General features: G+C 39.2%; 1 pseudogene; it reads left to right on the forward strand.

Moving 5' to 3' along the window:
* Nucleotides 1-9,045: 9,045 nt before the first annotated feature.
* On the forward strand, nt 9,046-12,155 carry LOC143997958 (legumain pseudogene; annotated as a pseudogene).
* The last annotated feature ends 2,834 nt before the right edge of the window (nt 12,156-14,989 follow it).

Consider the following 14,989-nt stretch of genomic DNA (forward strand, 5'->3'; position numbering starts at 1 on the left):
TATTTTTCATATTAGGACAGTGATACTATACAGTTGTATAAGGTTATAATAATTGTATTCTATCTTTCATGCAGAACACAATCCAGTATGCCGCACCCGGACCAGGCAGGTGCATATGCGCAATGTGCTGCAGCGGGCAATGCTCCCAGCGAAGAGGAAGGGGCACCTTCTCCATCTTTGCTCCAGAGTACTGTTCTTAACTCGATGGAGACAAACGTCAATGATGATTCCCAGCCGGCCAATAGCAGTATGGCTGAGGTCGAGGAGCAGGAATGTCCACAGGAACCAGAGCATCCCGCTCTACCGGGAAGATCGGGCAGACCGATTTGCCACCAGACCAACATGGACCGATTTGCCACACTGATGGAGCGAATGAACAATAAATTGGCAGACATGGAGAGTGCCGAAAGTGGCTTCGGAATTATGGTGGCAGCAATGCTTGAAAAAGTTCCGCAGGAGCGCCAGGGTTTTGTAAAAAAAAACATTATTGATCTCCTTGAGGCTAATATAGCCTACCAGCCAGCCGCCACTGCCCCCTCTCCAATGTTTGCCCCACCACCACCTCCATCAGTACCCTTCCCAAATTATTATAATCCCCCGCCACCCAGAACCCACCCCTACTATTCCCCTCGTTACAGGCCATATTCGGACGAATATGGCAACACCGCCCAAAATACAAATGCCCCCATGCCCTATCCATTGCCAACCCCTGCAATGGCCACCCATGTTAACGTCCCACCCACACCTTCCCCCATTCCTTCGACTGAAGGTGATAATTTTTTTGCAACTTATCACAATTTATAATTTGTATCATTATTTTATTTGTTTTAAAAAAAAAAAATTTCTGATGTTATTTGTTAAATTTTTTTTTACTGTTTTTTGCTGCTATTTGGAAAAAAAATGTTAATATTAAAAAAAGTTTATGTTTTGCTAATGTGTGGTATGTTTGTGTGTTATTTTATTACATTTAATTACATGATATGTTTTTTTATGTCAAAAATAATTACCTAGGTGGCTGCAGCATTGGAGCAAAGCTTCATCTGCTGCTCCTTCACACAAAAAATAATAATCAAACATCATCAATGGGTCTCTTCTATCCCCTCCAAGATGTGAGAGCTGCTGACACTCAGCAGCTCTCCTGCTCTGCTCCTCCACGCTCATTGTAGCGCTGAGCTGTGAGGATGCAAAGTGTATTGCGCACCAGAAAGACAGTTTACCTTAATGTAATAATTAGTCTTTCAATGGATGAGATACTCTTCCTGTATGTTGTGTTCTGTCGCTCAAGATGGATGTCAACCAGACCAAGCAATTCGTCAAAACTGCAACAAAAATTTTTTTTTTAATCATCTATGTTGAAAATAAGAAATATAAACCACTGGTATCTACACACACACACACACACACACACACACACACACATTATCGCATCAACAATATGCCAAATATAAATCATCCGATTGAAGGGATTTAGCTAGGGTGAGGTGACATAGCAAGTCATGTGTTAAGTAGACAATACACAAAGTGTGGAATGTGTGACACCTGTGACAGGTAATGTCGAAGGGGAAAACTACTCTATTTTACTCCTGAAAAATGCTTTTGCAACATGACTTTAAGGCCACATATTTGGGAACACGTACTGCTAGCAAACACACTACTTCTGGTATGTCATGTGTCATCTGTGCCAAGTTACGTGGCACCCGTGGCAGGTTACGTGGCACCCGTGGCAGGTTACGTGGCACCCGTGGCAGGTTACGTGGCACCCGTGGCAGGTCTCGTGGCACCCGTGGCAGGTCTCGTGGCACCCGTGGCAGGTCTCGTGGCACCCGTGGCAGGTCTCGTGGCTCCCGTGGCAGGTCCCGTGGCACGTCCCGTGGCAGGTCCCGTGGCACGTCCCGTGGCAGGTCCCGTGGCAGGTCCCGTGGCAGGTCCCGTGGCAGGTCCCGTGGCAGGTCCCACGGCACGTCGCGTGGGATGTGACATGGCACATGTGGCAAGGGACGTGGCAGGTCGACAATCCATAACTTGTGGCAAGTGACGTGGAAAGTGGACAATGACATACAGCATATGTACTTGCCTTGTGATCGACATCCGTGTATACTTGAAAAACTTGTCATCAAAACTACGCAAGTTCTCATACATAGCCCAGAACTGCCCTCTCTTATGTCGATTGGCAATGATTGGATGGATCCAGTAGCGACGTCTTCTTCCCATCCTCCTCCTCCGCTTCATTTCTTCTTCTTCCTCTTCCATCAGTACTGCCAAACCAGCTGTTAGGACAGCTGACATAAGGTAACGCACAGAGAGCATTTTGGACACAGAACAACAGGGAAGAACAGGAACAAGGAAGAAGACAGGAACAGAAATGATGTCACAAGGGGTGAAAGCTCACTTGTACAGTTCCCTGTCCTGGAGGCGACTTGTAAGTCGCCCCAAGTCGCGCTGTTAAGTCGTATACAAGTCGTGTCGCCTCGTGTCGCCCCCTGTGTGAACCGGCCCTTACTCTTAATGAGCTAAAAGTATTGGAGTTGTGTCTCAAGTATGCCTCAGACAGAGGATTAAACAAATATGATGTGTTTATTGACACTGAAAAAAATTGTACCTAAAATAAACATTAAAAAAACATTTAGCAGAAAAACACACCCCTAAGACCCAAAATATTGATTTAGAATATCAATACAGTGAGTTGAGAAATCAATCCACATTTAATCCTAGAAAAATGCCCAATCATTTTTTTGGAGACGTTTTAAAAAGGATGGTAGAGCAAGATATTAGGCTTATTAAGACTAAATAGGGACATAAGAAAGATAACATTCAAAAAGGTATCTTTTAATAATACACACAGCTACGCTTAGGTTAACAATTGCAGTCACGGTTGCTGCCTCCCCTGAAATAAAGACCCTAGAGGACTCTAGATATAAAATATTAAAGCGGAGGTCCACCCTAATTAACAGTACTAGGTCTATGTGATCCCCCCTTCCCTAATCGCTAGGTAACCCCCTTACCTTTCTGCTGTCTTCTTCTGTTTTCTTCTTATTTCAAATTTTCTGCCTCTGGAGATTCTGGAAAGGGGCGGAGCCGCTGCGGAAATGGGCGGGGCTTCATTGGTAGGTCACTTCTTCCTGTCTGCCGCAGGGGCTCCTGGGATCGTTTTTTTTTTCCCAGGAGTCTGTGCGGCGCCCAGGCTGAGTTGTTGTGTTCGCTCGAGCGGATTGATCTGCGCATGCGCGAGATCGCAGCTCATAGGGGCGGTGCATGATGGGAGTTTAGAGGACTGTGCCCCGGAAGACAATGCCTATGGGCTTCACATGCCCACAGGCAAAATGGAAAACGCCTGGATACGTTTTCCTAGGCAGTTTTGAAGAAAGAAAAAGACTTGGAAGAGAATCGGACAGCACATAGAAGTATGTGAAATATTTAGAAAAAACTTAATTTAAAACATTATTGCGGGGGAAAAAAAAAAAAAAAACGGCGGTGGAACCCCGCTTTAAGTTACAACTGGGGTCAGTGGCGCTACCTAAGGTATAGGCATATGTATCAAATTATACCTTAAAAAAATCCCCATTAGGGTAGTCAAACACCCCCCCATAGGTACTCTTACAGAAAGAGGAAGGATTAACTACTATCTAGTAGGCTCCCCAAAGAAGCACCCCTCAGTATCCCCCATCAAGGAATATATATATATATATATATATATATATATATATATATATATATATATATATATATATATATATATATATATATATATATATATATATATATATATATATTTATATATTAATTCCCTATAGTAGTATGACCTATTATAGGGGAAATTTAAACTATATCAGGTGTGTTATAGTAAACCTGTGCACACAAGCATGTGTAAGTGCTATAATCTATATTAGTGCACGTGGTAACCAGTCATCCTAAAAAAAAATAATAGTAAAATAGTAGATTCCAATAAACTACGGTAGACTGATCGGCTGAACAGCAGAACAAAAAAAAACAAAAAAAAAAAAAACACACAAGTGAAAAAAAACACACACCTCTAATAAAATTGTGCTATGCGTGGCAGAATGTTATACGGTGTGATCAGGCTAAATTATGTCCAATGTGCAAGTGCAAAAATAAAAAATAAATAAAAATAAAATGAAAGTGTAAAGAAAAAAATAAATATATAAAAAGGTGAAACAAAACAAGATAATAATATCGATATTGATATCTGACACCTTAATAATAAAAAAAAAACCTGTATTCTAAAAATATATAATCTGTATACATAGAGAATTGTCCGCATTTTTGTTTATAACTTAATATGCAAAAAGTCCAAAATAGCTGTGCAAAAGTGACTTTTGCGCTTGAAATGTGTCCAAGTGACTTGAGTGCTCCCCCTCAAGGGTCCCTACTCACCGGATCCCACCACCCCTGCACGGGTAGTATGCGTATATTTCCACTCCTTCTGAATGGATCGGCTCCCTCGGCTTCTGTCTCCACTCTGCGCACCTCCAGGGATCCTCTAAATTTACAGGGCGTCCCCCCTTTTTAGTTTTATTTACATGTGTCGGATGTATTAGAGTCTAGTTCTCAAAAAACAAGGATGGGGGAAGGTTGCGCTATGGAGCTAATTGATGTATCTGTGGTATGAGCAGCCTCTATTTAATTTGCCACCCTGTATGGGTGGAAATAATGCCAAGATGAAAAGGGAAATAGACTTGGCGCTATACCTTTAAGTTTAAATATTGAATGGTGAAAAAACCTAAATCAAAAATTGTGAAAAAAATATAATTTAATTATAAATTTTCAGCATGCTGGTAAATAAAAAAAACAAAAAATTCTATTATAACAAACGTTGGTGTCTTAGTGTTGTAGGAAAATAAAAATCGCATGCACCTGTGTTAATACCAAAAAAGTGCAAGCCTTATATAAAAAATAAATAATGAGTGAACATACAATAACAAAAACTGGTAGTGGAGATCCAAGTGACGACCGTGCAAATCCCAAGTGAGATTTGAGCATAAGATATCAAAAAATAAAAATAAAATTTTGAACAAAATTTTTTTTTATCAAAACAAGATCAGACCTTGTTAAAAAATAGTAATAATTAATCTGTGAAGGTCCCACGTTATTTTTAAAAAGTCATTGTGCTAAGTGACACATAAATAACAGGTGATTATTGACAGTGAAAAATAAACAGTAAAAATTCCTCCGTGAATACGTGAATATCTTCAAAAGGTATCTGCTAACTGCTGCTCCCAGGGCACAGTAAATAATAATGTGCTTGCTCTCACCAGAAATCTTACCCCATCCGGGGTGGACCAGCCTCCACAGTATAAGCCACTGTGTTGCTCTCTGGCATTAATTTGCTGTTGACCTGGGAGACCCCCGTTCCTCCGTTGATGTTACGTGCCCCGTTACATATAACAAGAAAGAAGCATATCCATAGTGTAGTATGTATAATAAGGAGTTTTATTCAAAAACCAAAGAAATGACTCACAAACAACCGGTGATCAATCGCTTATTGTGGTAACAGATTTAAAATCCCGCCGGCCGTATTGCTGTCTGTGTAAGAAGTGCACGCTGTCTGGCCACTCCCTACGCGTTTCGTCACACCGACATCATCTGGAGCGGCCATCTTTGTGCACCTTTTACCTTATATAGGGTGCAGTGTTCTAATTCGCATGTGCGGACAGTCGCCGCCATTTTTAGTGAGGGAATGCCCACTATCTACGTTTATTCATGTTATTTGCGCATGACAGGGAAATTCCCCTGACTATTTCATCATTGCGCCTACGCGGCCGCTCGCCGCCATTTTGGTTGAGGGAATCTCCCTAATGAATGACGAAGGAAAATTAGGCACTGCTACCCGATATACTGCCTTTTTTACAGGTTTTAACAGACAGCACAAAGAAATAGAATTATAAAGAAACACTGGCCCATTTTAAAGACAGATGATACACTAAAGAAGATTTTGCCGAACAATCCTTCGTTTATCTATAGAAGGGCCCCCACTTTAAGGAACAAACTAGTAAGGAATACAAATGATCCCCCACAAGAAATTAAGATAGCCAAGAATATAAGAGGGTTCTTCAAATGTGGTAAATGCCTCCCTTGCCGCCAGAGTAAAAAAACTAGTAAAAAAAACAAGTACCTTCACCTCAACCGCCAATGGGAAAGAATATACAATCAAGGAACTAATCACCTGTAACAGTGCCCATGTCACATATGTCATTCAATTCCCCTGTCATAAACAGTACGCGGGACGAACTACAAGATAGAATCAGGGAGCATATCACCAACATCAAAAATGGGTACGACAAACACAGTGTCTCACGACACTTCAGAGACTTCCGCAATCGGGACCCGAGCCCGATGACATTTTATGCGATCGATAAGATTAAAGGACACTGGAGAGGAGAGGATAAGACTATCAAAGTCTCACAAAATGAAACAAGATGGATTTTTAATCTGGACACTTTACAACTGGCTGGCATGAACCTAGATTTGGACCTCAACTGTTTTTTAACTAATTTTTAATATGTCTGAGAACTATAACTCTACTATCAGAATTATTCACAACCAAAAAAGATTCTACATCCTTAGGGCAAGTGCATATAAACCCAATATAGGCCCCAGGGATAAATTTAGACTAGGGGTAAGATTACTTTTTTCTAAACACCTGTTTAAAAAAAGTTAGGCCCTCAATGCCGCCAAGATACTGATTCCTCGTTATTGGAAATCTAAACAAATCCCAAGAATTACGGAATGGGTTCAGAGGGTTGAACAAACGAGGAAAATGGAGGAATCATTACATAAACTACAAAAAACACAGAGGAAAAAGATCATGGGGAGTGGCAACACTGGCTGGCATTGTTGGAGAGGGAGGACTGTCGCGAAATGTTTGAGGGCTAAGGGGACAGAGAGGGAGAGGACAGGGGTGTTTTTTTTTTTTTTGGGGGGGGGGGGGGTTAAAGAAATTAGGGAGTGTAAGTAATTGTCGGTAATGTATTTATATGTGAATAAATGTATAATTGATTATTAAACGAAAAGAAAGATAAAGAGAAGGAAAGGTAAAAGAAAAATTTGCCACAATGATGTCAAAAGGAGTTAGCGGAGACATGAACAGTGAGTTGATTATACTCCGCAAGGATAAAGTAATGGACTGAGATGGCAAGAAAAAACAAAAAACAAAAATAAAAAAAGTTAGGCCCCGACATTAATGCCCATCCATTGAGAAACCAACAGGTTACAATTGCCCTCTATAATAGTTGAAATATGAGTCTGAGAATTGCCTTTCATAACATATGTAAATATAGGTGGAATGTAATATATTCAAATAGTAGGTAAATAGACCCCTCTTGTTTCTCTCCCAAAAAAAGGGACAGGGGGCTATTTGCTATGTAATTTAGCTACCAATACACCTGAAAGGGTGCAATATAATAATACAATTAACCCCCTGCCTACTGAGTAAACACAACAACTCAGATAATAATTGAGGCCACCCAGTATACGCCTTTTTTTATATCAAAAAAAAAAAATTTCACAAGACTTTTAAATTTTAAAAATTTTACATTAATTTTATTTAAATTTCAAATAAATACGGTTATAAATAAAAGTATTGTCACAAATAAAAACAATTTAATAGAATAAATTATTTTTTACATTTTTTTATATCTTTTTCCCTGACTTCCATTGGGAGGAGGTTCCCTTATATTATTGATTTTTATTTTTAAGTTTTAGTGTTTCTGAAACCTCTTTAACCTTATAAAAGTCTATTATTTATAAAAAAAATTTTTATCATATAACCTTTTGTTATATTTTTATTTTTAACTTTTTTCTTCTTACTTATTCTTATTTCTGGAACCGCCATAATTTGCTGTAACATTATGTGTTTTATGTGATTCCGAGGCCGCCGGCTTGTGAATGAAAATTCACTAACCTTAGCGGCCTCTGATGTAAGCAGTAGAAATGTATATAATGGGTAGCAGTGCCTAATTTTCCTTCGTCATTCATTAGGAAAATTCCCTCAACCAAAATGGCGGCGAGTGGCCGCGCAGGCGCAATGATGAAATAGTCAGAGGAATTTCTGGTTACGCTTTAAAATGTATGTTTTTACATAAAAACACTTACTTTTCTTTGATTTCTCACAGAAGCATATCCGTTTTTGCTTAAAATCTTCATTTTCATTCGTAATGATCAGCCGATGTAATTTTTGTTGTGGGCATGTGAAGCCCACAAGCAATACTTCCTCCTCCTTTGCTTTGTTCCGAACCAGCATGCTTTGAAAAGTATTATTATTTGAAGATTTATCAACTATATAAAAAAAAAACAAAATTTAATTATTTTGAAACATATTAAATTTTATTTTAGTTTTTACATTTTGATTTTAATTTATAGAACAAGACTCCAGAAACAAAACAACAGTATCGGGGGTAGAAAATTACTATTCTTTGTCTCAGAGATAGTAAGAATTTTTTGTTCGTTTTCCCAGAATATTAAAGCGATATTATGTAGTTTGATCCTAGGCCCAAAAAGTGATAGACTTTTAAATCTCTCTCTCTCTCTCTCATTTTTTCTTAAATATAGATTTGTACTTACATTTTAAGAAAAAAAAGATTACTTTTAGATTAGATTATTTCTTTTAGACCTATATTTGTATTTTTTTTAAATTATATTTAGGGTAATATAATAGTCCAGCAACTTTTGGCAAGGTATCCTGAGAACGATCAAGCCTTTCCACGAAATCCCACCATAGACTCTTCTAGTACAGATTTTACTGACTCACAATCGCAAGATTCAACAATAGAATTGGGAAAATTGGTGTACCTGTTAGTGCTGTATAAAAATGGCCACCCAAGTCTAATCGATGTGTTGTCAAGAGGTTGACTAGGTCCAAGCCTGTATCCCTGAAGGGAAAAAAATGCATCACGAAAGCAGAGATGTTTCGTTCTCAAATTGCGACCGAAGAACATGTTAGACTCATGTTTATTACGATGCATCTCGAGAGCCTACCTGTTGTCGATGCAGACAATAAATCGGTAATATATCTATTATCAAAATTTAAAAATGTTGTTAGTAATTGAAATTAAAGACATCGTTGGGGTTGAAATTAAAGACATCGTTGGGGTTGAAACTAAAGACATCGTTGGGGTTGAAACTAAAGACATCGTTGGGGTTGAAACTAAAGACATCGTTGGGGTTGAAACTAAAGACATCGTTGGGGTTGAAACTAAAGACATCGTTGGGGTTGAAACTAAAGACATCGTTGGGGATTGAAATTAAAGACATCGTTGGGGATTGAAATTAAAGACATCGTTGGGGATTGAAATTAAAGACATCGTTGGGGATTGAAATTAAAGACATCGTTGGGGATTGAAATTAAAGAGATTGAAGGGATTGAAATTAAAGACATCGTTGGGATTGAAGGGATTGAAATTAAAGACATGGTTGGGATTGAAATTAAAGAGATCGTTGGGATTGAAATTAAAGAGATCGTTGGGATTGAAATTAAAGAGATCGTTGGGATTGAAATTAAAGAGATCGTTGGGATTGAAATTAAAGAGATCGTTGGGATTGAAATTAAAGAGATCGTTGGGATTGAAATTATGTCGAGATGTGTGTTATTTTTATTTTTTTTTGGAAAACAGGAGACTCAGAGAAACAGCATATTGCGCATTCATAGTTTGGATCTATGGATTCTTAGGGAAGGGGAAAAGAAGGGCGATTCCGTCATGTGCTGTGAAAATAGTTTGTGACGTTTTTCCTGATCCTAATGGCTCGTACGTTGGTTTCCTTTATTCGGATGATTATGATGCATCAGAAATGGCATTCCATTAGTTATCTTGTTTGAAAAATGAAAATATGTCTGTTACTTTAAGTTTTAGAATTAAAGTAATTTTTTTCACAATAAAAGCAATTTTATAATAAATAATTATCAGTATGTGATTTACATTTTTTTTTTTAATTTGATGGTTATATTATTTTGTTTGCCAACAATAAAAATCATAATAAAACAAACATTATTCCTTTATTGACTCAACTTTAATATATATTACATAATAAAATGATATATTACACTTTACATAAAAATAAAAAAATTGCAAACTAAACATAAATTTAATGTTTATAAATGTATTTATTAATAAAAAATAAAAAAAATGTACATATGAACAGTTATAGTTTGTCAGTCGCCTTTTGGAAATCGTGTCATGTGTTCAAGCACGGCAGCAGATTTTTCGGGGCGTTCTATTGGGGCAATGTTTTTAGGCATTTCAGGGTTCTTTGGCTTCCATGTGCCGATTATAATGCCCTCCACTATGCATATCATGTTACCAATCATTTCTTTTGCATGATCGGTATCCATTTTCTCATACACATTTTGGACAATCCAGCGCCTAGAGGCGATTTAGTTCGCATTGTGCGCTATACAAGTATTTCATTCATTCATTCATTTCTTACGTACTCGGGGATACTCCAAATTTTTCCTCTCGATTATAATCTCTGCACCAGTGTCTTTTTTTTTTTTTTGTCAAAGCAGGTTTACGTACCACATTATGATTGTGGCCTAATGCCGCCAATTTAGTTCGAGCATCCATCGAATCATCACGATAATGTATTAGTTTAGGACGATATTTTAGAATCATACTGTAATACGTTTCTATAACACCGGTTTGACAAAAAAAAGTTAGATGCTTCATGTCCTTTTCTAACTTGGGATCCAAAACAATTGCAGATAATACATGAAATGCAGGTGTCTGTTGGACTGAAAAGCCCCATACACACTATCAGATTATCTGCTGAGTTTTTCCTTCAGATTTACCAAAACCATATAATATGAGGACAAACCTTAGGAGTTTCAATGTGTATGCAATCAGGCAGACCCTTCTAATACATGGTTTTGGTAAATCTGAAGAAAAAACTCAGCAGATAATCTGAGTGTGTATGGGGCTTTAGGGATCCTGTTAATTCATCCAAGATGCTTCCAGTGACAGTAATCCTCAGCCTTGCTGTCCTGGCCACATCAATGCCCATCGATGACTCAGAAGATAGGGGGGGGGGGGGTTACACTGAGTGGTCCTGGTAACCAGTTCCAATGGCTGGTACAACTTCAGACATCAGGCTGTCTTGTGCCACACTTATCAAATCGTCAAGCATGGCGTCCCTGATAAACACATTGTGATGATAATGCACAACAATATTGCAGATAACGAAGAGAATCCAACCAAAGGAATGATCATAAACTGTCCCAACAGACGTGTATGCGGGAGTGCTGAAGGACTACACAAAAGAAGTTTTTCACTCCTGACAACTTCCTGGCAGTTCTGAGAGGTGACGCAGAGGTCTTCTGGCCCTTATGTAGAGGAACTGAACAAGACCATTCAGTACATGTATGACAACAAGTACAAAAAAAAAATGTGGTTCTATACCGTGAGGCCTGTCAATTGGACTCCATGATGAATCGCCTCCCCATCATTGACATTTACGCCACCACAGCCGCCAACCCTCACGAGCCTCTTATGCCTGTTATGACAAGAAGCAAGACACATTCCTCTGATTTTTACAGTGTCGGCTGGATTGAGGACTTGGAAGATCTGTCCAAGGAGACCCCACACAGTTTTTACTGGTCAAGCAACACACCAACGTCGTCGTGTGATGCAGTAGGAGAACCAGATTATTTCCGAGATGAACGCGAGGCAGTTCTAAAACAGTGGCCCTTCGCATGAATGACTCTGGAGCCCGAACACAATACCTGATCCCCAGCCCAGAGGTGTCCATGGCCATCTTAAAAGAGGAAGTTCCTGGCTAACAATGACGCTATTGAGGCCCAGAATGTACTGACCAGGATAAAGGCCCAGCAGAAGGACAAAGCCTTGATCAAGGAATCGGTGAAGATTGTTTCTGTGGTGACTGAATCTGATGAGTTGGCAGAAGAGATTCTCACTGATTAGACTGAAATTAATGATCGATTTGTTACCGTGCAAACGCCTAGCACTTCAAGAACCAGTTATTTCCACTGGCACAACCCTCTGTATGAATACTCTATGAGACAGTTGTACACTCTGGTGAACCTCTGTGAATCTGGATACCCACTGGAGAGACTCACCTATGCTATGGATAATGTCTGCCAAGATCTGCACATAGCTGGCAACACCAAGTCTTCCAGCAGAAGGCAGTAGAGGGGGACATGGGTGATGATTAACCCTCTCTGTGATTTGCCCCCTCTAAAACTGCTGCCTTAAACCTAATGTCAACTCTATGACTGTTTGTCTTCAACATCAAAAATCTTCAATACAAACCCCAAGCCTTCGCTTACACAGCCAAGCCCATCTAAGTTGGTTTGAATCACTATCCGCCTGGAGTTTGCATATCCAGATGATGCTACCAGCATGACTGAAGCTGAAAATGGACTGGTACAGAAAGTACATCAAAATCCCCACCATGTAATTGGCATTCACTGTGTTGCACACAGGCTAGATTTCAGTGCATTAAGCTCTGTGAAAGAGGGGAAATGCATTGATAACCTTGACTCAGTTTTAAAGAAGCTGTACCAAATTTTACCAGCATGCACCCAAGAGAATTTGACAGCTGAAGCAGGCATCTGAAAGTTTTCATGAAAAAAAAAATAAAAATCTGACATTTCAGTACTTGCATAACATAAGATGGGTGTCAAACAAAGTCAGTGCTCTCTCTGCCCTTGTCAAAGTCTGGAAATGTGTGACAGTCCATCCTCAAATTGTTGCTGCAGAAAAAAAGCCAGACTAGTTTTCTAATAAACCATTTGCAACTGCAAAAGCACTAACTGAATTGAAATCTGTTCACGTGCAAAATATACCATTTATTCTTTAAAATCACTCAAAGATGTGCCAAAACAGTATGAGGAGAGATTTATAAAACGTAAAACTTCAACTTCCTTGATCCAGCATGAAAAGGAGTAAAATATCTATTAGACCAATTTCTCATTCAGAGGAATATTGAATGTTTTGTAGCAGTGTTTGATAACTTCACCCACAAGACTATGGTGTTGATGACATCACAATTTCCTCACAAAGTGAAATTTTATGCTTAACCCAAGATCCAACCCAACCTCCAGGAAGGCCAATCATCTCAGGTATAGATCTATAACTGAGAAAGCCAACAAATTCATAGATGTTTTTCTTAATGCCCCATGTCAATAGCTTACCATCTTTCATTAAAGACAAAATTTAGACCTACTAAACATAGAGGAACTTGAAATACTCCCTGGAGCGCTTCTAGTGACTTTGGACATAGGATTCCAGAATCCGGCATGACAAGGGTGTACACACAGTACAATCTGTCTTGCGGGAACAGGAACGGACACAATGGGACTTCAATGTATTCTGTGTGTCTACTCTACCATATAATTACACACAACTGCTATACTTTCATGGGTTACCACTACCTCCAGGTGCAGGGTATGGCCATGGGCACCTGCTGTGCCCTGGTCTACACCAACCTGCACCTGGGGGTATGGGAACATGACCTATGGAAAGACGACACTTTAAGAGGACTCATGGACCACGAGTTGTGTTGGTATCAATTTATCAACCTCTTTGTTATTTGCACTGGCACTGTAGAGAAGTTAAATACATTTTGTTAAAAAAAAAAAAATCAACACAGACAACCTCAAAATTTACATCATATGACCCTCATATGATTACATTCCTGGATCCTGTGGATTCCAATTCATAATCCACTACAAAGCTCTACCACAAAGAAACAGCAGGAAACACACTGCTGTATGCAGATAGTGCTCACCCTCCAACACTAGTCTGAAGTATTCCTTATGCACAATATTTGAGCCTAAGACATAATTGCACACAACTCCAAAATTTAATAATGCAGGCAGCACAACTGTGATTTTAGCTTCTTGCTACTTTGGAAAGCCTTCAACCAAACATTAAACCAAGATAGAAATACCTTACTATATAGACCCCCTACCCACAACACTGCCAACAGTAACACGTATAACCCAATTTTCATATTAGCATCAGGAACTGCATTGAATTTTCAATAGAGATTGACACATTCTCCTACAGGGCACTTAAGTTAATGAGTTAATAAATTGAACTTGAAGCAAAAAGATATAGTAAGCTGATCAAATGTCATAAATAGATAAGTGTCCCAGATCTCAGATATAATAGTGGTGGTAGGCTGATTGAATGTTATGCATAGATAAGCATCCCGGTTCTAAAACAAATCATTTTCTGGGGTTAATGAGGTTTCAAGTACTGGCACCATTTTGTGACAATGTTTTACAATTGTATGTGTGTGTTTTTTTTTTTTTTTTATTTGTTGGGTATTTGGGTAAATTACTCCACATTAATGCCATTACTGTAATTTTTTAGTGGTTTTTAACATACTATTTGAAGATCAATAAAGCTTGTTAGATATTTCGAAAATGACACACTGTGGTGGATTTTCTTTATTAATTTAGCCAACTGCCTACAACTAAATTGTTTTTTGGAATATATATGTCTTGTTTGCATAGGTGTTTACAAAAGAGAGGATGCACGGGAAGTCCTTGCAGTCTGTGAACGGCCCCTAGTCTTGTGGATATGCGGCTGGTAGTGCAGTTACCATTCACCAGGGACGAGTGTGATGTGGTGCACCCAGGCGCCACTAAGGGTTGTCTTCCTGCTCCTGTCGTAGAACTGGATGCACGCTCCTTCCTTCACAAGCGTTCAAGTTCTACCACACGGCGTAGCCTCATTCGGGTGACGTGCATTTCTGGCCGAGTGACAGTACGAGTGAGGCGCACATAAATTGATGGCCAGCTGGGACTTATGAGTCCCGCCGGCTCATCCCGCTGACACAGTGTAAACGCTAGAGAAGGGGTAGAGGCATGTCCTCTGCTGACACACGTTCGGTAAGCAGTTTTCAACACTGATCCTGACGTTTGGACTTAGCTCTGTGGTTACCTTGTGGTGGCTTATTAACTGGCATGTATCCTGTTATGCCTTGTACACATGGTTGGACATTCCAAACCACA

This window comes from Lithobates pipiens, unplaced genomic scaffold, assembly GCF_037356315.1.
Source record: "Lithobates pipiens isolate NorthernLeopardFrog02 unplaced genomic scaffold, aLitPip1_a1.2 Scaffold_19, whole genome shotgun sequence".
Lineage (NCBI taxonomy): Eukaryota > Metazoa > Chordata > Amphibia > Anura > Ranidae > Lithobates > Lithobates pipiens.